The 24,765-nt window shown below is 40.8% G+C and overlaps 1 protein-coding gene across 3 annotated transcripts in view; it reads left to right on the top strand.

Moving 5' to 3' along the window:
* Window positions 1-24,765, top strand: part of znf536 (zinc finger protein 536) — a 267,103-nt gene that overhangs the window by 48,889 nt on the left and 193,449 nt on the right. For all 3 annotated transcript variants that reach the window (XM_034680912.1, XM_034680915.1, XM_034680913.1), the window contains one exon: window positions 4,363-4,444. The gene's annotated coding sequence lies outside the window, so the exon portion shown is untranslated. The remainder of the gene's footprint in view (window positions 1-4,362; window positions 4,445-24,765) is intronic.

The raw sequence follows: 24,765 nt of genomic DNA, 5'->3' as shown, positions 1-24,765 counted from the left end.
TTTCCCCCCGCATCTTTTGTAGAATCAACACTTCACTGCTCTTGCCTATTACTTTACTGTTCGCCTGCTTAAACACTGCCAGCTTTATACACACTGTTGTTCCCCCTCTGTGTATTGCACTACCAGTTAAGGTACACACTCTTTAATAAGGTAAACACAGGAAAGGTTAGACTGTCTTAAAATGTTAGTGATTTCCATTACTCTGTAGTGTGCTTTGATATCAAATCATAGATGTGCTAGATTCAATCAAGTGTCAGCAGCTTTTACTGTCGGTTAGAACCAAAACCTGTCTATGTCTGCCTGTAGGTGTTTTAATCATGGAAACGGTTAAAGCACTGGCAAGAATTTATATATTTATTTTACATTTTTAAAGTCAAACCCATGCATTGTGTATTTTAAGGTGTGATTCACCGATGTTCCCTCCCCAACAACATTTAACAAGACACTGTCTGCTCAAAATTATAACTTACCAGCTCTTTTTGAAATAGGTGTATTGATGAGAGATGCACAATACAGTATGTACCAGTGTCATGAGTTGATCTTCAGTTTAGTTTTTTCCTTGTGTTTCATGCCTCTGTTCCTCCCCGTGTTTATTCTGTTATAAGTTATCCTATGACTTCCTTGTGTTTAGTGCTCCATGTGTTGTGTTGTAGTCCTTTGTGTATTTTCTTGTGTTTCCCAGTTTAGTCTTGTTTCCCGTTTCATTTTGTAGTTCTTTATCCCTATGTGTCCAGTTTAGTTTTCCTCTGTCCTTGCCTGTTTCCCTCCTTGTTGATTAACCTGATGAGTTTCACCTGTGTCCTGTGATCACACCTGTGTTAAGTACTCTGTGTGTCTAGTTGTTCTGTTTCTCTTGTCCTGTGTTCGATCTTTGTATGTATGTCCTGTGTTCTCTGTGTTATTTTGGACTATCTTTTGTTTTAAAATCTGCACTTGGGTCCTCCTTCAGACTTTCCCCCAACGTGACACCAGACTTGCACGTTATTGGCCCGATAACGGGATTATTTTATTATTAGATATTATCCCGATAACACAATGAAATCCAATAAAAACAACAGATAAAATTTGCTTTCATTCACTATCATGCATTCTATTCTATTGTGCAAAGGCAAAAAGGACGTGCGCAGCTACAACAAGCTAATGAGAGAGTAAAGATGGTGTCACCGGTGTGGATGTTTTTCACTGTTTCAGGGTACAATGAATGCAATTTCCAAAACATGTGCTAAAAGTATTCCCAGAGGAGGAGAAACGTTCTCATGAATTAACCCTCCTGTTACCCTCAAATTTCCTAATATCTTTTATCATTGGGGTCAATTTGACCCCAGCAATTTAAACCTCCAGAAACTGATTGTTACCCAGGTTTATGTGTCAGGTACTTTATGTTTCTTTGTTGACTACCTAAATAACCTTTAAATAAAATATATTTTAGGTATAAACACAATTTAAACATTTAGAAGGACTTTATTTTTAAAACAGAACATCAAACTGCTGTGAGTTTGTCATGCTCTCATCGGCCCTGCCTTGTTTCTATGTTATCAGAACGTATGACACAGGACTCATCACTGAATGTCTTTAGAGACATGGTGGCTGGAAATATTATATCTCAATATAAAGGTTGACGGTTCGATCCCAGCTCCTGCAGTCACATGCAGAAGTGTCCTTGGTTATAGTGACCTCAATATCATCCAAAACAACCAAAACAAATGTGTGTAAAATGTTGATATTTCTTATGTTATATACAGCTAAAACAGCCTGGGGTCAAATTGACCCCAAGGAACACCAATGCATAATTTTTTTCCAGGAAATTGGAACATATCAACATTTTAATTTTATGTTTTCCCAGTTGTCCCCATTAAATTAGGAAAAGTCATGAAATATGAAGCCCAAAAAATGATGTTAGTCATTCATTTAGAGACGTTAAACATTGAATGGGGTCCAATTGACCCCAAGGATAATAGGAGGGTTAACACAGTGAACCTCATCATGGCAACAAGGATGTAAAATAAATACCAAGCAGCAGTAGCTGCAGCTAGCATAAGCAATGTTAAAGCTGCTGGTGCCGTAGTGCCGGTTCAACTGGCATTTGAGTGCTGCTGAAAGTTTACAAGAGACAACCCTTAAAACAACTAAAGACACAATCACTCAATTTTATGGCAGCCTTCATCTAAGGTAGAAGACCAAGGATTTCAGGATGCTAATAGCATATTTGAAACAGAATCCTGAGTTAACAATAGTGATTCAGTTAGCATTGGGAGTCTTTACTCGCTAACTCTTAGCATTTCTTACCATTTGCTGTGAATAAACTACATATTTTAAAACACGACAATAGTACCAACACATTTAAACATTTATAATATGTGTATGTAATATTACACCATCAGGTTAGTAACAGTTGGTATCACTTGAAATAAAAATCCATCTCATGCAAGCCTAATACAACCCATACTTAACATTTAGGCAGTAGTGTCCAGTTCAGATGGTCATCTTATAGTAGAAAAGCAGGAGTCAGGTGGGATTGTATAAAGAGTGATGTTTTTGTGCCTAAAACTAATATTTAAGTGTTCCATATGTTTGTCTGGTATGAACAGAAAGGATAAAGATGTGTAGCATGCCATCAATAATACAGTAAGCCCCTCCTGTAGGTTAGGTATGAGTGTGAGAACTAACAAGGCATTTTTGATGTTAGTTATACATGACACAGAAAGATCCACGTGTTAAACTCTGTTCATACAGGAGTATTATATTACACTGCCATACAAAAAGCAGAAGTGACACTCCTCGCTTCTTGTGATCTTGGAGTAGTTCCTTAAAGTTTACCCTCTCTTCACACCACTTCCTTTCCTTCTCAAAGACAACCTGTCTCCTCACCCTCACCATCCCACCCCCACCCCATTACCCTGCTTGTATCTGTGCCTCTTTCAACAGGGCGGTGGGCGGCTGGTGCAACATGCTTTAATAGGTAGATGTGAACTATTTTGAATTTAATTAAGGGCCTGATGGGAAAAGCGCAAAGGGAGAAAACAGAGCAACTTCTAGCAACATTGTGTGTTTGTGTACATGTGTATGCGGCTGTGTGAGGCAGACAGAGAGAGGGAGAGAGAGAGGGAGAGATCTCAGGTTACAGCAGCATATGCTAAGCACTCAGAAAACATACACAATGCCTTTGGTGAACAAGGTAGTCGGTATGCCCTTGGGAGCCAATTTAGATTGTGACTTAAGGCAATGTCGTGGCTTTGTGTGTGAGCATGTGTGTGTGTTCCCTCTGTAAGTGAGCGTGAGTTTTTTTTACTCTTGACGCTCCATTGAAACAGTAGTGGTGGGTAGATCTGGGTGGCCCTCCTGTAGACCCTCCACATCTGTGTTCCCCCTCTCCCTCCCCCTCATCCTCCTCCTCCCGCTGCAGGACTGAGCCAGCTCCTCCATGCCTGGCTGCTTCTCCACATCCAGGGAGAATTAGCTGGACCCGAAATTTTAAGTAATAATGTCGAGGATAAATGAATCACAGGAAAGACAACCACGGAAAAATAAAGAGAGAAAAAACACTGGGGGGTGACTGACAGGTGATCTTTGCAGCACAGCATTTAACGTTTAACATTAAAGATTGAAGGTAAATATGCAAACCCGAGATCTCACAGATTACCATCAAAGTAGCAACATATTTAAGCAAACATTCAAATGTCAAAAAATGAAAGACAAATCTCAGCTGAGTCAAAATGGATGAATTTGCTCATTTAACAAAGAACAAAGGTTTGCAACTTTTTTACCTCCCTAATCGAGCACATGAGGTCTTTATGAACTCAACTGAGGCCTCAGCTCAAATGCCACTCATGAAGTCAGTCGCTACTTTAAAGGGGAGTGGCACTCTTTTACTTCACATACTTTGTCGGCTTGATTATTTTTCTGGCGTTAAGCGGCGGGGCTTCGAGGCTGGATCAGATAACATCCTCTGCCGTGCTGTGGAGGCTCCTCACAGTTCTCTAGTCAGGATTCTTTCTCTTCCCTAACGTTGTGTTTTAACTGAACGTATAAACCAAATGCATCTGAGTATATGTCCCCGTGTGATGAACCAGATATCACAGTGTCAAATTAAAAAGTAATAATAAGGAGAAGATGAAAAAATTGAAAAGACTGACATACACAAGCAATTACAGTTCATATATTTGTTGGATTACACATGGAAAATGACATCATGTCCTCGCAGGAAGTCCTGAAGAGAAAAAAAAAGAAATGTGTGTTTGAGGGGAGCTGGGGGATCAGCACACAATATTTTAATGGGTATTTCTCTTCTGTCTCTGCCGCAAACTTGTCAAGCTTCAAATGTGTGTGACGCTGAATTTCCTGGTGTGTGTGCTTTGTTTACAGGCTCTTGTCGTCCCACCTTCTGTGGAGCTGTCGGCACTCTTCCTGACATCCGGCATTCGTTGGAGCGGCGGCAGGCGCACAGGTACGATCACACCGATTGATCACGGGAAAGGGGAGGATATTAAAGGTGTCTGTCACACTTACACACCCCCGCATGCATCTTTTGTTTTCATTTAAATCTTTGTTTATCCGGGGAAAGTCAATTGAGCATGCACTTGTTAAGCAGTGCCATGCTTCTCAGTCACAGTGCTGAGACGGTAACATGCAGAGCTGAACCTTACAGCTGCTGGTGGGTCAGTGACTCGCTCCACAGTACATCAAAGTTAGAGAGGAAAGTTACTTTTTCATTATCAAATTTGACACTGAGTTTACCTCAAATTCACAAGTGAAGTGAATGTTTTTATCCAAGTATTTGTCTTGGACCTTCAGTAAGGTCCTGTTAATCTCATTTGATGGTTAAACGTTGTTATTCAGAACTTTTTGGCCCATGCTGTCAAACAGGTACTTCACGTGTCTTGCAAAGGGGGAATAGTTCAGCTAGCACATGCATGCCCTTCTCATGGAAGAGAGACATCCATGTTTGTTCGGGTTGTGGTTTTTTAGTGTTTTAAATGGATTTGATCATGATGTGCGCAATATGAATTATTTTATAACTCCTTTGAAATCTGATCTAGGTTATCTTCACGTGTAAACAACAACATTTCTAATAAAAACAAAAAAACACATATAATATAAAAACCCTGTCGAGGCCTAACTTCCAATTTCTTGAGTTAATCAAATTGATGAAATATAATTCAAAAATCTGTCTCTATATTTATAATATTTTCTATTATAATGCAGTCAACAACAACACAAACATGGGTATATATCTATCTTCTATAAATGTATAAAAAGCTCTTGCACATTTGTGTTATTATTTGGATATGGTGGCTGCTGAGGGGCAGGAAAAATGGGAAGTGCAGAGAAGGGGATGACATGAAGCATAGTGAGTAGGTCAGGAGTCCAACCAGCGAACACTGCGACAAGGACTATAGCCTCTAGGGCAGGTGGGTTAACTGCTGAGCACCTTGGTATTATGTGAAACAGTAAAAGTAGAATGGTTGCAGGATTTTCACACACCAAAATCTATTTTCTAAACACATTTATTTGTATTCCTGAACCCAACCAAACAGACGTTTATGTTTACGTCATCAAAAGAATGAAGAACTTGCGCCCCGCCCTGAAGGTTTGTCGTATGTGAGCAATGATGGCGTAAAAATGTGGAATCAAGAAAAACTCCTAGAGCTGCTCCTTGTTCTGGTGTCTTATTCTTGGACAATGTTTACCGTCTTGGGTGTTGGCATGCATGCCATACAGAGTTGCACAACTAAACGTAATGACTAAAGATACCAACAGATCATACACCCCCCCCACACACACACACACACACTCACACACACTGTCTGTCAAAAAGCCACACTGCTGTCAATGCCTCTCTATGTGGCTCAAGGAGACAATTAGCAAACAGAGGTGACATGGTAAACAGGTGCAAGCCATTATTCGTGGAGCTGGAGGAGCGTGGCCACCCCATCTCTCATGGTGATAGGCTGTTATAGTGTGTAGACTGTGTGTGCATGTGCTTATGTGTGTGTGTGTGTGAGTGATGGGATATCATATGACAGGTATAAGTGAGGGATATGTCTGCTTTGTGGGGTTAGCATGCTTCATCCCGCCTGGTTGTATGTAATCAGCCCATCATCATCATCATCGTCGTCGTCGTCACTGTTGTTGTCGTGACTTTACCTCACATTCATCTTTGGCTCCTTTAAATCTCTGCACGTCTCTCCTACATCCCTCCTCTTTCTTTATACCTCTTTCCAATAATTACTTATCCTCTCTCCCTGCGCGGTATTCTTTTAATTTGTAATAGACCATTGTCCTGAGGGTCGACTTCCTGAGAAACAGAGAGAGAGAGAGATGAGGGGGTCAAGCGGGTTTGTAAAAATTGATTGCTTGTAAAGTGCTAATCAATGGAAACCTTTTCTCTTGAAGCTGGAAAATTCATGTTATAACATTTATTATAAGATTCAGAGCAGCAGGGATCAAACATATAAGGCAGCTGTCCTCTTCAGTAAAAGCTGAGACACTGGCCTGCCTGAATGATCTCCCTGTGTTCAGATATGTTAAGTGAAAAAGAGGACATATTTAACTGCAAATGTAACATTCAGATTATATCATCTCTGATCTCATCAGGTTGCATGCCCCTCACACTGATGTTTGCTCTCCATACCTTAATAAAAATAATAACAAGATTCTTCATTTCTCCAGCCATGCCGCGCCTCAGTAATGGTCTGTTGTTTTGAAACACATTTCTCCGGCTGTAGTTTTATTAATCAAATATAGCACGGGTGAGTCACGTCGTTTTGGCTTGTGTCATATCGGAGGTATGTGCCACAGATTTCCCTCATATTGGAAGCAGAACTAACACATGCTCCCCTTGACGCATTCTCACACCATTTCTCACACAAAGCACTCACACACAAACTCACAGGCGCACACACACACACAGAAAAACACACATTCTGACTTATATAGAAAGAGATTCATAAACACACACACTTGCAGTGACGATCACTTACAGACACAGAATAAACCTTGATACAACAAAGAACAGGATACAAAGATCTCGCCTCCCAGAAATGGTGTTGAGTAAGTGAGTGCTGTACATATTTTATGAATACAAGTTGGTTAATTGTTGTTTTACTCTACATGAGTACTTCTGTTTTATGCCACGTCAGAGGCCTCAGAGCTTAATGCTCACCTTTTTATCCCCCTACATTCACAGTTAGTTACTGATACTTCAATACCTTGTACTGTATCTTAAAAGGTTTCTGAGTGGATTACCGTAATGACCTGCATAAAGGATAAATACTTTTTGAAGACCAATCAACCAAACAACTTTAAAGATTAAATTGTCACATTTAAATGGAATAAAAAGTGATCACATGGGTAAATGAAGCTCTTGTGGTATCAGCATTGTAAAGCTCCTGTGAGGAACTTTCTGTTTGTGTTGAGTTTGGTGCCCCCTGTGGACAAAGCAGTAACTCTTACATCCTGTGGGCTTTATTCTGTGCAGCAGTAAAAATAAAAAATGTGCTATTAATTATTAAATATCTCCACTGCATTGATAACCGTTTTCTTAAAATCGTTGTTCACTGTGTCCCTCAAACTTTCCTCCACCTGGGACTGTAGTAGTGAATGACGACTGGCCTCAGTCATCAGGGGTACTCTTCCTCTGTCTGTACCAAATACTGACATTTTTCCCACATCCCACTTTTTTCAGATGAATTTTATTTTAAACTATAAACCAAAGGAAGTTGTTTGGGCACATTTGTTAGTGTTTTAGCCAGACACTGTACAATCATGATGCTTTTGGTGTTATTTAAGTCTTTTACTCCACACGCCTCACCTCAGCTAGGTTTTACTGTGTTGCTGTGATTTCCTATAAAAGCCTATAATAGCTCAAATAGACAGTTCACTTATTTTTCAATGCATCTTGTGTAAAAATGAAGTGCACATTGGAGTGTTCGTGCTAACAGAGAAGGAGGGTGCACTTTCATTCAAACTGAATTCTTTCTGTATGATATGCAAGCAAAAAATGAGGTCACACATGTAATAATTAAAACTCTGAGCATTGACGCCGCTGTGACAAAGTGTAACCTCCACTTTCATTTTTTTTCCCCTGATAAAGACAGAAAAAAAAACAGCAGAAGGTGCAGGGGTGGTGGGTGGAGAGGGTCAATTTTCCCACAGTTTGCGCTTCCATGTTGTTGGGTTAAGATTGTCACTGCTGTGTGGTACTCTGCCCCGCTGGTATAAATAAGACATGATTGGCATCACAGCAGAAGACACTCTCTCTCTCCCTCTCTCTCTTTATCTCTGTCTCTCTCTCTCTGACAGCCTTCATTTGCTGGAGGAGTGTCAGACTTGGTGGGAGTTAATGATTATAATTATTTAGCTTTTTTTATTTCTTTTTTTTTTACATTGTGGGATAATTATTTAAGAGGTTCGTGTAGTCATTGTTGTAATCAGTAAAGAGAGATTACAGAAATCCGCATGCCAACAGATGGCACTTCGCTGTTGTTGTTGCTTCATATTAAACCCATTGCAGCACACTCGCTAGCAGGCAGCCGCGAGTGAGGGGACAATCAGAAAGGGGCCAAATTATAAAACAATTTGTCCTTCATCATAAATCAATTTATCATATCACTCCATCCCACAGAAGAAAGGAATCAAAAGCAGTTAGCGTGTGTTCAATCCCAAACTCGCTATCCCGCCAACACACTCATCTTCACAATGCGGTGGGCTTTCGGGCCCTGGTGGGAACTGGTTGTGGATTTACAAAAAAGCCCTTCAACACAACAAACAGTATTTGACCAGAGAAGCCTCGACCCCGTGACTTTATCTATTAACACCACAGTGCGCTGCCGCGGCTGCTCACACGCAACCCGATTCACAAAGAAGGTCAGCGCTCGTTAGCTTCGCTCCTCAGGGACACCGGCTGCTTCAGCCACCTCCTGGTCCGTAAGCTGTTGCCACTTTCACTTCATGTCCTTATTTGCATATTATTTTTGTTTTTAAGCCTAACTCTATGCATGTATTCCTTGAGAAGTGAGAAATAATCATATAAATACAGCGTGAGGCGAGGGGACCTGCTATCCGGGGTCGGGGAGCAGGAGGAGCACCGAGGCCGCTGCCCTACATTCCTGACTAATTGTATAATTGGAAAAGCTCTCCAAATGAGCAAGCAAGCCCCCCCCCTACAAACCCCCCCTCACAACCACCTCACCCCTACTCACTTAACACCCCCCACCCACCCACATGCATGCACGCCCTTCAAAGCAAATCACAAAAGAGCATTTTGGGAATAATAATAATTTCAAAAAGCGTCCATTATTAATCCCACACACTAGCATCGCTGGCAGCAGCAGCTAGGCTGGTTAGCATCGAGGGCACCCCCTCCCTATTTATATACACTCATTATGACAGACAGTGGTTTGTAATCTGTTGATGTTTGGTAGTGATAAAGTTAAATGTTGAAAAACAGCAGAAAAAATAATCAAACATTTCTAAAATGACTCCCTGGATTCAAAGTAACTTGATTTAAATCAAACACATTCTGATATACTTTTGAAAGCTTGTCCACAGCCACTGATGACATTTTAACTCAACGTTCACAGGCTGTGTGGTTCTCCTCCTGATGTGTGACGTGGGTGGAGTTCCCATTTCTGGTCCGTTTGAAAGAAACGTGAACAGGTTTTGTTGCAAAAGAACTCATGTAAACTTTCTTTCTATAAATAATATTACATCCAATACAGGATGACCTACCTGTGTGCTGTGTTAGTGCTCATATTTTACTGTTAGTACTGGAGCTCATGGTCAAATTGGATTTCCTGATTTATGGCCCCTGCCACGCGCCATTCATTTCCATGGCTACTGAGGGACGAGGGGGGGAGAAGATGATTTCTGAGGTCGACAGTGGTGTCTAACGGGATTGCGGGGTGCCGTTAAAACGAAGCCGTTAATTAATGCTATTGATCAGCAAAAAAATAGAGGCAAATGTGATTTGCATACAGCTCGAGTGATCAATGCATTAACCGATTTTTTTTTCTCCCCCCTCTGAAATCTGATTTCCTGAGTTTTCAAAGTGAAAGAGAGAGAGTTCAGACTAATGTGGATCGATCTGGCCTCTCTCAGACAAGAATACAAAGCATTTTATTAGCCGGTGAAGGGTGAAACATGCCAGGAGAGAAGACAAGGTTTGAAGTTTGGTTATGTATTTATGTCTCACTCCAGAAGGAAGGCAGAGAGGTGTCATCTTCTACCTTTACATATTTGCTAAAACTATCATTGACACAATCGTATTTCTCTCTTCAGAGTGAGCAGAGAACGTGGTAATAGGGTGATATTTCTGAGGGGCAAAATAAATCTGTTTTCAAAAAGACGACTTTGCAAAAAGAAAAAAAAAATATCTATGACAATAACAACAGGGGTAGAAAAAACACACACAAGGTGTTAAAGAAGCAATATGTTGTTTTTTTTTTTCTTTCCTCTCCTTTCTCTCCCTCCCTGTCAAGAGCAGCTTATTATAGCGTATTGATTTATAAAGCTTTAAATGTGATCCTCCATGTCCAAGTCAAGGGCAGGGAGTGAAAGAGAAAGAAAGGGAGGGAGAGAGAGAAAGAAGAGAGGGGGAGTAAGAAAGAAAGACTGAGGCGAAGAGAAAAAGGCGTCTGGAGACGGATAGAGATAGAAAGAGAGCGTCCACGACATGGGGAAGTGACAGCAAGGCATTTTCAGAGCCGCTCTGGAACACAAAAGGGTAATTGTTTTAGCCCAGATGTTGCTTTCGCACAACAAGCAGGATACAATGTTCCTACTGAGCTGATGAGCCCAATCAGTGAAATGATTAAAAATTGATTTTGTCCCTGTAATTACAGTATGTAAACTACTTAGCCGGGATTGCAAAGGAAGTGATTTTCTAATTACGTATATACTCTGGTGTCTAATGATTGGTTTTTTGAAGTAATGAAGAGAGGGTCCTAACGACTCCACTGTGTTCTGTTGTTGAAGGGAGAAGGCTAGAGGAGGGGGGGGAGGTTGGGAGGGGAGGTGAGGGGGGTGAGAGAGCATCGTTAGGGCAAGACAGCAGGCTTGGATACAAAAGGAGGATGAAAATTGAATTTTTGCCAGCCAGTGCTAGCACGCTAACACGGAGGCCCTGTGTTCGTTTGCATGGGATCTGGAAGCTAAATGGAGGCTGTGACTTCTCATGGGGGTCGCCAGGCCCTAACCAGCCCCGGCAATCTGGACCCTGCAATTAAAACCTCTCGGGAGTTAGGGATTCGGGACATCACACATGCACAAGAGAATTAACACCCGTGCAGGCTAAAAGCACACAGAAATAAGCATTTACAAATCCCTGTGCTCTGAATGTATTTCACATTCAAATGACAGACTCTAAAGGACTGAATGTGAACTGTTCAGCAGTACACTACTGTGCTGCTAATATCTTTACTCCAATGTCTGCCTTCAGTCTTTATGCTAAGCTACCATCCGCTGGCTCCAGTGTTATATTTAGCGTACAGACATGGGAGTGGTATCAATCATCTAATTTAAGTCTTGCCAAGAAAGCGAATAAGTTTATTTCCCTATTACTATTCCCTTAAGTAGTAAACTGAACCCTTACCCATATCAATTTTGCAACAACATCCTTACTTGGTCTCTTATGATCAGCAGCTGATGGAGGCTAATCTTAGCTAATATTAACATACTTAAAGCTGGGGTAAGCTTTTTTTTTCTTTTGTCAGGAGATGTTGGGCAAAAAATCCCATAATAAATGTTCAGTTTATTGTAAATCAGCTGGTGTGAGGGAAAAACTAGATTTGTGCACCTTTTCTTGGCTCAGTTTTTAAGCCTCAAAAAAGCCAATCACAGGCCGGGTCAGAAGGAGAGCTTTCCTACTTGCCCTAAAGCTGATTCCAAAAATCATTGGCAACAACTACCTGCTCTGAGATGTAACCAAAAAAAGCAAGAGAGTTACCAAAGTCTGATAATAAATGCAAGAAATACCAATATCTGTAAGGAGCAGAGAGAGGGAGAGGTGGTTTCCCTCATAGGTCAAAGAGTCCAGGCCTCGTTTTCCTTTAATGACTGATCTAAGAGCAAGTGTTTTTAAGAGTGTTTCTGCAAATACTCTTACATTTCTTCATGTTTTTCCCAAAGCGGTACTCTGCAACGAGTGCATCCTCATGCCATCAAGAGCTTCTAAATGTCGGCTGTCCACGGCGCTAAATGTGAATCTGCATACATTATAAACTCATATCTTGTTTGTCTGTAAAATAGTAGAGTTGTGTCATTTACAATACTTACTCTCAGCAATATACGTTGCATATATTTTCAAGAGTAAGTATTGCAAATGACACAACAAATGCTCAATCAGTGGCATTGTTTAGCATGATAACAAAGCTTAATGTGCAGTAAACAGTTTAAAGCCTGCAGTCGGTTGTTGTTGTTGTTGTTGGAGAAAGTCGGTGTAAGAAAATAAACTTTAATAGGTGTAACTGCTGCAGACATCATATTAGCTCACATTATCTGTATAAAACCTGCTCAGAGTGTCAAACCAAACAAGTCATCAAAACCAAAATGATGTTTGTTCCAACCCTCCAACAACCAACAGGAGCGATTCCTGAATTAGCACCGATGTCAAGCAACACATCCTCATTACCAGACATACACTGGGAACAAGTGGATGTGTAACAAAGAAAATCAGTAGTCACAACAGACATAGTTTATTTTGCTCGAACAGATTCTGGGCCTTCAGATGCTCACATTTCTTGTATTTAAGATCAGATACTTAACATTTCATCCGGTGCTCTAAGTGGACCGGTATACTCTGGTATGCAGTATCACAACTTCTTAATTCAACCCATCTGTGTACTGGGACAACACTTGCCAGTACCCTCCCTGTCCACACATGTTTTACAGTTTCTCTTTTCACAGTAGCACCTAAAATACATTTCCCATAATGCACTCTGTGACGCTCACGTCTTTTCATTACACAACCCCACGCTGTTTTCGATGCAGAGTAAGCTGCTGCAACCAAACGAAGCTACCAAGCTACACAGTTTCTATAAACTGATGGGGAATATGGAGAGGAGCTTGGTGATGTAGAGATGCTGAGGTTCCCAGTAGTGTACTGTCTATTTGTATTAACTACAGAAATCTGCATACACACACACCAACTAGCGTATAAAGGAGTTCCAACATATATTTTGTGTCCTGGATTCATTATATGCAAAACAAGATTAAACCAAGGGTAAAAACATAAACTCTGTCAAAAACAATTGCTGTCTGTGTGTTTATGTTGTCATATCAACAAGTCCTCAGTTGATGGTTTTTGAGAGCACATCTTTGGCTCAAGGAAACTTCATGAATAGATTTCCAGGATAATTTGGGCCTTGAGATGCTTCCATAAAACTGAGCTCTAGATAGTGACTGAGATCAAGATCTAAAGAGAAACATATGTAAGTGCATGTTTGACATTTTCAAGCCGCTTTTTGAATCAAATTATTTTACAGAAAACATCACATACCATCTCTTTCCCCGTCATCCTCATCTTGATGAGACATCAAAAACTTCACCTTTGACTCAGGTCATAAATAAGAATCGACCACAGAGTCCGGCACACGCTGTTTTTGTTGCGAGCCGTATAGACAAGCAGAGAGTCACTCTATCAGACAGAGAATATAGAGATAAACTTACAGGGTCGCAGAGCACATAAAGAGCACATAAATCATATCACACAGAATGAGTCACTGTCTCAGACGAGGCTGCCTCCCCCTCCTTCTCTGCTCTTAACATATCTAACAAAGCTGAACATATTTTCTTATCCTTATCTTCTGTTCAATATTCAATATTTAATTATGACTTTATTCATTTATTTTTTTTAAAGATTTTTTTTCTGGGGAAATAAAAGGACGTGAGTTAAGCCTCTGATTATTGGGCGGGAAAGATCTGTGGTTTTTAGTTCCCTGGGAACATTAATAAGTGACAGAAAGCTAGATTAAGAAAGCTGGGATGCGGCTCGAAAGAAAAACGGCAAAGCTTTGAAATGCTGCCAGTATCACCAACTGCACTCTTCTGACACAGCTGATTGTAAGAGAAGCCGATAGCGCAGCCGGCGTAGGCCTTTAATAATTCATTTAGTTAGGCTATGATCTATCATTTTGTACCTTTTGACATGTGATATTGAAATTTAATATTGCATCAATACAAGTGATGTATTGCCAGTCGTCGGGAGAAAGGATGTGGATTGCAAAAAGATCCAGCAAACGTCTTTTCACCCCTCTCTCTCTCTTTCTTCCCAAAGCTTCATTGTACTCTGAGTAGAAAGGCATAAGAGAAACATCTGTCTTTTTTTTCCCTTTTCCCCCCGCTTTGATATGTGTGTTTAAAAAAAATGACAACTTAAAATGCTCAGGGAGGAAGTCTTCCGCTCAAACCAGAGTCGGGAGAGGGGGGCGGAGAGGGGGGTTTAACATGACAGCAGTGGCTGAGGGAGACGTCACACGTTGTCAGGGTCTTTGACATGACTCTTTAGTGCGGTGAAATCCCACAGGCGATATTCGGGCTGCGAGCGGAGCGTTAGGTGCTGGGAAACAAGGGCTGCTGTAGCGGTGTCAGTCTAGCCTGGCTCCCAGACTGCTTCATATAAGCAGGCTGCTCAGAGAGATAGGGATGCATTGATAGCAACAGTGGCTGATGTCAGTCTGAAGTAGATTATACGTGTCAGAGGATTTCCCTAACCACTAAATGCTGCTACCAAGAGAGAAAAAAGATCCTAAAGAAAGAGCAGAGGCTCGTATTCTTCTCTGTTTCACACAAAGACAATAAGAAAGGAGATCTTCGTGAAATAAAGTGATGTCGTGCATATGTTGCTCCTGACAGGTCATGACCCTGGCTGAGGTATTTAGTCTTTTTCCAGGTGAGCAGCTGTTTTTACTGACAGGGGAAGAAAGTACATAGTAAGAGGTTGTTTTAGGTCATCTCTGACAGAGCTATAACGAATGCAAATATTTTCCCTCCACCATAACCATTGTAAAAACCTGTGATACAGACAGTAAAGGCAACGTAGAGGAAGAGTTTGGATGTTACAGCCTTTAAACCTGCTCTGATCCCAAGATTATATCATAGGTGGACAAAGTACACACCATCATTACTTAGGTCAAAGTATAGATCCTTCTGGTCAGATATTACTTCAATACAAGAGAAAGTTGCTCAGTCAAATTATCTCAAACTTTGTTGTATTTCACAACACAAGTGTAGTTTCTAAACTCACATGCTTCAGATTTCCAGGTTTCCAGCTCCTTAATAAGAAGAACAACAACAGGAACGACCAACCATAGAATACAAAGATGAACTAAGTCCCTGTAAGCATAGACAGTTCAGTTTGAAATATTCTTCTAGAATAAAGCTCATTTTTGTAGGTCGTGACTCAATTCGTGCAGAGCGGTAAACGATACAAATCATTCTTTATTTCAAAAAGCTCAATCATGGGCTGAAGATGTGGTCATGAGTGCTCAGGTTGAGAATCTCTCTCTTTTCACTCTCTAAATGAACTGCCTGAGTAATGTTTGCTTTGCGTTTGCTCTACGTTCAACTACAGAGATGAACATGCAAGCATGGCAACACCAGTTAGGCAAACACACACACAACTATACGAAGACAGTTTATTTCTTAGGATTGGGTTTTAAGAAAGAAAAGAAAATTCATCAGCTGATTTCAGAGGAAAGTAGCAAAGTCAAAAGTATGATATTTGTCTTTCAAATGTAGTGGAGTTAAGCACAGATACAATGGAAATGAAATTTCCTACAGTATCTGGATTTATGAGGAATACCATCTGACTTCACCTGAATGCACAAATGTGTGATTTGATGTCTTAAACCCATCCCAACATCTTTAAAACTACTTGAAAGGTAACTGATTCTTTACTCTTTCATTTTTTAGTAATTTAAAAAAACAGAACTCTGCATAAAATGTTTTATAGCCAATCACAATCTTTTTTAAAACTCCTGCCCTCAATAATACCAGTGGATATCAAAAGTCTCCAACCCCCTGTTAAAATGCCAGGTTTTGTGATGTAAAACAATGAGACTAAGATAAATCATGTCAGAACTTTTCCACCTTTAATGTGACCTATAACATGAACAATTCAATTTAATTAAAAAAAAAATCTTTTAGGGGAAAGAAAAAAGACAAAAAAACTAAAATATTTATGACAAATAGTAGTCAGTGTACACCTGTCATAACTTAAAGTGACTTTGATTAATCCCAATAAAGATCAGCTGTTCTAGGAGGATTTTCATCACATGTCCTCAGTTCATCTTACAGCAAAGCCATGGTCCACAGAGAGCTTCCAATGCAGCAGAGGGATCTCATTGTTGAAAGGTATCAGTCAGGAGAAGGGTACAAACATGTTCCAAGGCATTAGATATACCATGGACCACAGTGAAGACCGTCATCATCAAGTGGAGAAAATATGGAACAACAGTGACATCACCAAGAACTGGACATCCCTCCAAAACTGATGAAAAGACCAGAAGAAGAAAACTGTTCAGGGAGGCTTCCAAGAGGTCTACAGCAACATTAAAGGAGCTGCAGGGACTTCTGACTAGTACTGTCTGTGTACTACATGTGACAACATCTCTCCTATTCTTCATATGTTTCTGCTATGGGTAGGATGGCAAGACGGACAACTTTTCTTATGAAGAAAAACATTCAAGCCTGGCAACATGTTTCAAAAACACACATGAAGTCTCCCAAAAACATCAAATGTTTTATGGTCTGATCAAACCAAGGTTGAACTTTTTGGCCATAATTCCAAAAGGTATGTTTGTCATAAAAACAACACTGCACATCACATAAAGAACACCAGACCCACAGAGAAGCATGGTGGGGGCAGCATCATGCTTTGGGGGAGTTTTTCTTCAGCTGGAACTAGGGCCTTAGTCAAGGTGGAGGGAAGTATGAACAGTTACAAACACCAGTCAGTTTAACACAAAACCTCCAGACCTCTCTTAGAAAGATGAAGATGAAGAGGAATTTCAACTTTCAACACGACAACAAACCAAAGCATACATCCAAATCAACAAAAGCATGGCTTCACCAGAAGAAGATTCAAGTTTTGCACAGGAGATGTCCTCACTATCTGATGGATTTGGAGCTTTTTTATAAAGAAGAATGGGCAAATATCACCATGTCAAGATGTGCCATGATAATAGAGTCCTACCAAAAAAGACAGTGTGCTGTGATACAATCAAAAGGTGCTTCAAACAATGATTAGTTAAAGGGTGTGTACACTTATGCAACCACATTATTATTATTTTTTATTTTTATTTCTTCCCCCTAAAATATTTCATTTTTTTTCAATTGAATTGTTCATGTTATAGGTCACATCAAAGGTGGAAAAAGTTCTGACATGATTTATCTTGGTCTCATTGTTTCACATCACAAAACCTGACACTTTAACAGGGGGGTGGAGACTTTTGATATCCACTGTACACTTGTCAATTATATTGCATCACCAGTTTCAGACTAACAATCAGGTGCTGCTTGGTTAATGTTGGTATTTCAGCTGGAGACTGCAGTTTATGGTATTTTTTTTCTAAATTGCATTGAGCTGAAATTAAAATCTATTCTTATTTACATTTTGCACTTCATAAGGAAATATTTCTGTGGTCTTGAGAACTTAAAGTGACTTCTCACACCTCTCATTGGCATAGGCAGAAATGTATCCAAACCTGAGCAAATTAAGGCCACAGACTTCAAGGTCAGGTGACACAAGTGGTAACATAAAACTGTGTCTTCTTACCAAGTAGAAATTAAAAAAAAATATCACCGTTGCTGTAGTAATTTGTATCATAAAGCATAAAACTTTGAAATGAAATCATCTGAATGAGTTTATTCCCACTTAAACCAGAGCAGTGAAGTTTTGCAGCTCTAAAGCGTAACCAAACTGCTGCCGACAAGCTCGGTGTGAATGCATCCTAACACCGCTTCATCACCATCCACCGCTTGTCCGTGTCACACTCAGTGTAAAAAAATATGGCTGGTGATGGGCCTGATGATTACAGATGACGGTGTTGATGATGATAGTGATGCTGTCAGTGGCAATGACGATTACGACAATACAGAAGGTTGTCATTACACTGATACATGGAATCATTCTTTACCCGTGAGTTATTACATATTCAGCTAAGATACACCTAACTTCTGCCGCTGACACGTCCCCTCTGTGGGTGTAAATATATTTCCACACACAGATCAAACTCAGTGCGTGTAACGTGCGTGTCTCTGTGTCGAGAACGACATCTTTTCACCAGACTTTGGCTGAATCAAGACGTTGACCTGCTATTATGTATGTTGTCACTCTTGTTCCAGAGAACTGATGAGTGTGTGCAGCTGTGTCATTAACACCACGTTTGTGTCTGTATATTTGCATTTCCACCACTGATGTACGGATGTCAATTAAACAGGAAGGAAAAACAGTTAGGTGACGATCCCTGCATGCATTTGTGGGCTATTAATAACAACCCACCACTGATTTCTGCATGACCTGCTCCTGGAAGACAACTCCCATCGCTGCATCCGTTGATTTTTCTCTTTCACACAAAGCCTGTTCCCTTATTTATTACATTTAAAATGCTTTATGGCATAAGGACAGCACATTGTTGCTGATTTCTTTGCCAGGCTTCCAAGAATGTTGACCTTTAGCCGTGCCCTGATCTGCCCTGAGCATGTAGGACGTCTGCCATGGTTGTAGGTGTCTGGCTATGTTCACTGTGGGGGAGAGAGACACAGTGAGAGAGAGAATTAGGTGCAGTTAGGAGGTGCCTTGGGTTGCAAAGGGTCGTGGTGTGCCTCCCCGCTCTCTGCCTTATGTCAAGGCTTTATTATTTCTCCTGCCAAGGTCCTGACCTGCTAAACTCAGGAGTTGCCTCTGTGCTCTCCAGAAATCAGGCTGTCTACCACAGATCATGTGAAGCAAGACAGACTGAAGAATATGGGCATCACAAATGGCAGCTTTGTGGATTATTCTTGCAAAAACAGTCATTTAGTTGTCCGCTGAGAGTGACGATTGAGTGATTGTTTGGATTAATCATGTAAAAAAAAAGCTGTTTTTTTTTCTGTTTAGTGGTTATCATCAGAAATCCTTGTATAACTGTTGGCATTTTGAATGCAGAGGAATCATAAATATGTAGTAAAATTTAAAGCAGCAAGGCACTTCAAAGAGTTCTACATTCACAAATTAAATGCATTTAAATATTAAAGGAAAAAAAATTTTTTTAAATAATGATAAAAGTTTAATGAATGTCACTGATGTCACTTTAAGAGTATCCAAAGCCAATATTTAAAGTTTTTTACCACCTTTGATTCAGACTCAAAGCGTTTTCAGCATCTTTTGGATGACATTTCTTGTTGCTTCTTTACTTTGCCTTTAAGTCATCCTTGCAGACTCTTTTTTTTTTTCTTCTTTTCTTCCTTTCTTTCTTCTCCTGCCTCAGGGGTGCGTTCAGCAGGTCAACACCTCAGCGGGCAGGTTGTTGTGGGCCAGGTGACCTTTGTCTGTCATTGTTTTGCTCCTCACACCTCTCCCAGGGAGAAGGGGAAGGAGCTTAGTGCCTTACACCTGCCACCAGCTTTACTGTCTGGGGTGCACTTCATGGTAGTGTGCCAAGGACGGTGTAGAAGATCCCAAATGATTTGTACTCTTGGCCAACAGTTGGTAGATATGAGACTTCTTAGAGAGTGGGTTCACTGTGGGTTAAATCTCCGACGGCCCCTCGTATTCCACCGTGCCGAAAAGAACCGAAACGAGCAGCTGCTATGTAGATAACCATAACGAAAGTGACGTTAGATTCCAAATGCGATTTACGTTCCTGCGTGCAGATAAATCAAAGGCACCTCAAGTGAACGAGGGGACGGAGATGAAATGAAATACCCAAATGTTGCCTCCGTTGAGGCCTGATTGAGTTCAGGTGGCTGGAAAGTGTCTCACCCAGGGCTAGTTGTCAGTGAAGGATCTGCTGTCTTCTCATCTGTCTGTGCTGCAGGCTAACTGATGAACATCGGGTGTGTTGCTGTGACGGATGTTTGTGTGCCTCCTGTGTTGCGGGGGGACAGGCCGCTGACACACTTCATATTTCAGAGGCAAGGTCTGAGGAAGAAATGAAGATTGATGTGGAAAAATGGCGCTGCAACTCATCGCCCATTCGACACATATATTATCATTTACACATACGTGACACCTTGTCTGTATATCTGTACACACATATGCATGGGCATGATCCAAGGCCCCACACATTTACACGTGGGGGGGGTTTCCTCTGTTATTAGAGCCATGTGATATAATTGCATTTGATCTCCAAATAAACAGGGAATCAGTCCATCTCCTCGGTGGAGATGGCAGATGTGATGGACGAGCGCATTAGCGGCGAGGACAACATTAGATTTGCTCAAAATTATTGATCTTTTGTTTGTGAGCCAAGTCGGCGATAAATAACAGTGCATGGGAGATGTGACTCATTATCAGTGTGCCAAAAGCCCGACAGACCTCTGTCAAAACACACTCTCCTTCCCCCCTCTCTTCCTCCTTCCTTTCATCTCCGTCACTACAAACCAATTTAATCTGTTTTTAATCCTTCCCTCTTTTCTGTCGCCGGCGCCTTTAATGCAAGGCCTCACTGTCACTATCTGATTCCCTTAAAATTTTAATCCTGCACTGATAACCCTGTATTATTACATATCACACACACACGCTGGCAGCAGGACACTGACACATGCGTACACATATACACATGCAAATATGTACACACAGCGTTTAGTGGCTCTCTCAGTTTTTATTCCTTTTTACCTTCTTAGTGAAGAAAAAATCCTTTTATCACACAATGGGTAATTTATATCCATTACCAGCGTTTTCAATCCTTTTCAGCGCGGCTGTCACTGCCTTTGGCACACTCGTGATTAATGTGATCTAATAATAGTCTGCCATTATATTTCCTTTAGTAAAACATGTACCAACATCCTATTCAGCCCCACCAAATTCATTGCCCCTTAAAATATTTTTCCCCTTTTCGTTTGAAAGACAAGATTGCTGTTTTTTTCTTCATGGCGTCGCCTCCCAGAAGGTGATTATTTGAGGGGGAGCGGAGGAGGGGGTGGCACGACGCAGGGTGGTGTGTGTGGATGCATTTAAGTGTCAGCAGGTTGGTGGGAGCGTGGTGTGTTCGTCCAAGCGGTTGAGGTTTAGAGGAATGATTTAGGAAGAGGTTAAGTACAGAATTGGAGTTTGTTCTGCAAAAACTAAAACATATGTAGCTCACATACACACGTTATAATCATTTCGCATATTTCATTTTCACAAGATTTGCACAATATTTTCAGTTTTCTTTTAATTAAAAACAGTTTTTTTCAATGAATAATGCAACATTATAGCCTCATATAGTTAACATTAGCTCCTAATGTCCATGATTACAGTTTTGGAAGACAACTATTTTACTGAACATTATTTTGTTTTCTCTTTCTGTCTTTCTCCCGCCTCTTGTTTTGGAGCAGGTAGTTTGGGATGGGTGATGGGGAGGATAGACGGTCCCCGTGGAATGTGCATAGGATTAGGTGTGTGTGTGTGTGTGTGTGTGTGTGTGTGTGTGTGTGTGTGTGTGTGTGTGTGTGTGTGTGTGTGTGTTGCTGGGGAGGTGGTCCAGCAGTGGGCTCTGTTCCCTCCCAGCCGGACAGCCTTAGCCAGTCTGCCAATCATGGGGCACGCTTCAGACAGGGCGTTGCCAATGCTCATACACATGCACACACACACACACACATACATGTATGAAGTTGTACACACACTCGCACACACGATCCTGGCTGCTTCCCACAAAGAGGGTTAACCCTTACTGGGTTCTTAGACTTGTATCCAGGATGAACAGGTGGTCCCACAAAACATGGGCATCCATTTCCTCATGACTTATCCCAGTGTGTGTGTGTGTGTGTGTGTGTGTGTGTGTGTGTGTGTGAAGAGGGAGGGGTAGACACAGACATGGGGGGAGGAGAGAAAGAACCCATGAGTGTCAGTACACCTTTCGTACGTGTGTTTCTTTACGTGTTTATGGAGCAGCTTGCCGAGGCTCTCATCACTGTGTGAATTTGACATCAGATGGCCGTCATGGCGAGAACAATATCACATCCAGCTTCCATTTAGCAAAGGACAGCTAATACATGTGCTCTGTTTGGACATTTGTTTGTGTGTGTGTGTTTTTGTTGGTACCTGACCCTAGCCTCTGACCACACCAAACACAGCTGTCAACACTTAACATCATAGTTTTTTCCCCCATTCGTTCCTCTCCGCTCTGTCTTTCCTCCTGAATCCGTCCATCCAGGATCCCTCCATTAAAGATAACTGGTATTGAGCCACATCTTATTCACTTCAATCCGCCTCCCCCTCCTGTCTCAAGTGATCCCTTCCCAGCAGAGAAAATCGAAGGTAAACGGCTTCTAAGGTGAAAAAAGGTGCTCTCCACTTTGGATGTTTTAGATATCACCCTCTCTCACAGGAGGATCAGCAGGGTCGTGATACTTCCTTTGGTGGAAATATGTCAGAATCACAAAGTTACACGATCGCCACCTGACCGCTGCACTGATTTAAGTAACAACCAACATCTGGCTGCTGCAACACAGCCGAGACCTTTACTGCCTTTGAAAGCTGTAGTCTCGGATAAAAACACTCCGCTTTGACTTCTTTTTATTTGTTCTTTTGTGATTTTTATGCGGCTCAGTACATCAGAACTGCAAACACAAACACACACACACACACACACACACACACACACACACACACACACACACACACACACACACACACACACACACAGGAGAAAAAGACATTTTGGAAAATGTGAGTAAGTAAGCAAAGAGAAAGAGAGAAAAAGCAGAGTGCAGAATGGAGCCGAGGAGATAAACATAAACAGAGCAGAGAGGAAAAAAAGGTTTCTCTGAGTCAGCGGGTTTTAGTAAAGTCTGATTAAACGAGGTGGGAAACGGTTGGGGTAGTAAATAACAGAGGTGTCAGAATGTTGTTTAATGACCTGGATATCTAATGCATTAAATACATAGCTGCAGATCCAAGCAAGAGCTGCATTTTTTACTTTAATACCTTAATGTGCAGAGGGAGTTCAGACATTTAAAACAAATTAAAGCAGTGAGTGGAAAGCGAGTTCACCTTACAGGCCCACTGTAAATGAAAAATGAATAAGAGACGGTCACAAGTGATGTTAGTATTAACATTATGTTTATTATTAAGGCTGAATCTAAAGATCCTTTTGAGAATCTTTAAATAAAATCATTAATGAAAACACAAAGACAGTCTTTACATGTGTGGGTGTGGGATTTTGTGGTCTTAAAACAGCTTAGCTCCATTGCATTATTTTACTGGTGTTATTTCTTTTATTCTTTGAATCATCTTTTGCATACCATTGTTTGCTCTCTGTTTTGTGCCACTGACAAAGCTGTTTGAGTTTGTATGACATTTAGACTGAACCCCTTTTCTTAAGGCAAATTTAGGATGAGTGCTGAAAAAAAAAAATCATTATTTTTAATTATAGATTAATCTGCTGCTTACCTTTAGGGTTGATCAATTACTCTTGCAGTGTACAAAATGTCACATCAATAAAAAAATAAATAAAGCTAATCACATTTTTAGCAGACCCCAAACAGACTTTTTAAATCCTTTTTGGTCTGACCAGCGGCTCAAAGCCCAGAGACTTCCCTGAATGTGTCTGAGTGTCTGAGAGGAGTTTTTTGCCTGGTTGTAAAGCAGATTGAAATGAACAGTGATAACTATACATGAACTAAAAAGGCAAACAAGATCATCAAGGACAAGCAGATATTTTTTGTATTGTAATTTTTCAATGCCTGAACTGCTGTAGGCAGGGACGGGGGGGTCTGCCCCCTTTCAGAAAACTGGTCTGTCAGGGGGATGGGCCCAACTTGGGCACTGTCTTGTGCAAGGATGGCACAAAATATGAATGAATAGTGTTTATTTACCCTTTCCAACTCTAACAGTCATGCACTTACTAACAGTGGCATATTCAGGCTGTTTGAGGGTCAGGGGCTAAAAAAATTAAAACGGCACTTGGGCACGTGATTGACAAAGATCTGCCTCTAGCAGCGTTTTGAAGACCAATATGCAGCTCTGCAGTTTTCTGTCTCTCTTTGCCACTCAGTAATCATAGGGTAGTTGCACAGACAGTTCTAGTCAGTCAAAAAGGTTTACTGACAAAATGTTTGGTGGACAACTTGGGCAGAAGTAGCTTAGATGTTGTAACTATAATGTAGCGGGGGGTTCTGGTGTCCTCCCCCAAGAGATATTGAAAATCTAACTCGTATTTCCTGCATTCTGATGAATATCTATGCTACAGTTTGTGTTGAAAATTGATGATATAAAAGGAAAACACAAAACTGTGAATTCATAACTAAGAAAAAAGAATGATAGTCCCTGCAATAAGCTCACATTCTAGTCAGTACCTGTTCATTTTCACCAGGTCATTTTAAAGTTTGAAAATGTAATATAACACACACACACATACACATAATTGAATAGAATTCTATTGTCTGATTCAAAACTTGAGGTAAAAAAAAAACAACAAAAAACAATGTGTTGAACTTTAGTCACCAAACATATAAAATCAGGTCAATATATAGATTTATAGCAAACTGACTAAAAAAAACATTTTAATTTTTCCAACAGCAAGTCTTCACAGTGAGTGACACTTTCCATCTTAAAATAAAGCAGGATGATTTTGTTTTGTCTTA

Source organism: Notolabrus celidotus, chromosome 3 (assembly GCF_009762535.1).
Source record: "Notolabrus celidotus isolate fNotCel1 chromosome 3, fNotCel1.pri, whole genome shotgun sequence".
Lineage (NCBI taxonomy): Eukaryota > Metazoa > Chordata > Actinopteri > Labriformes > Labridae > Notolabrus > Notolabrus celidotus.
This window is presented reverse-complemented; position numbering and strand designations above follow the sequence as displayed.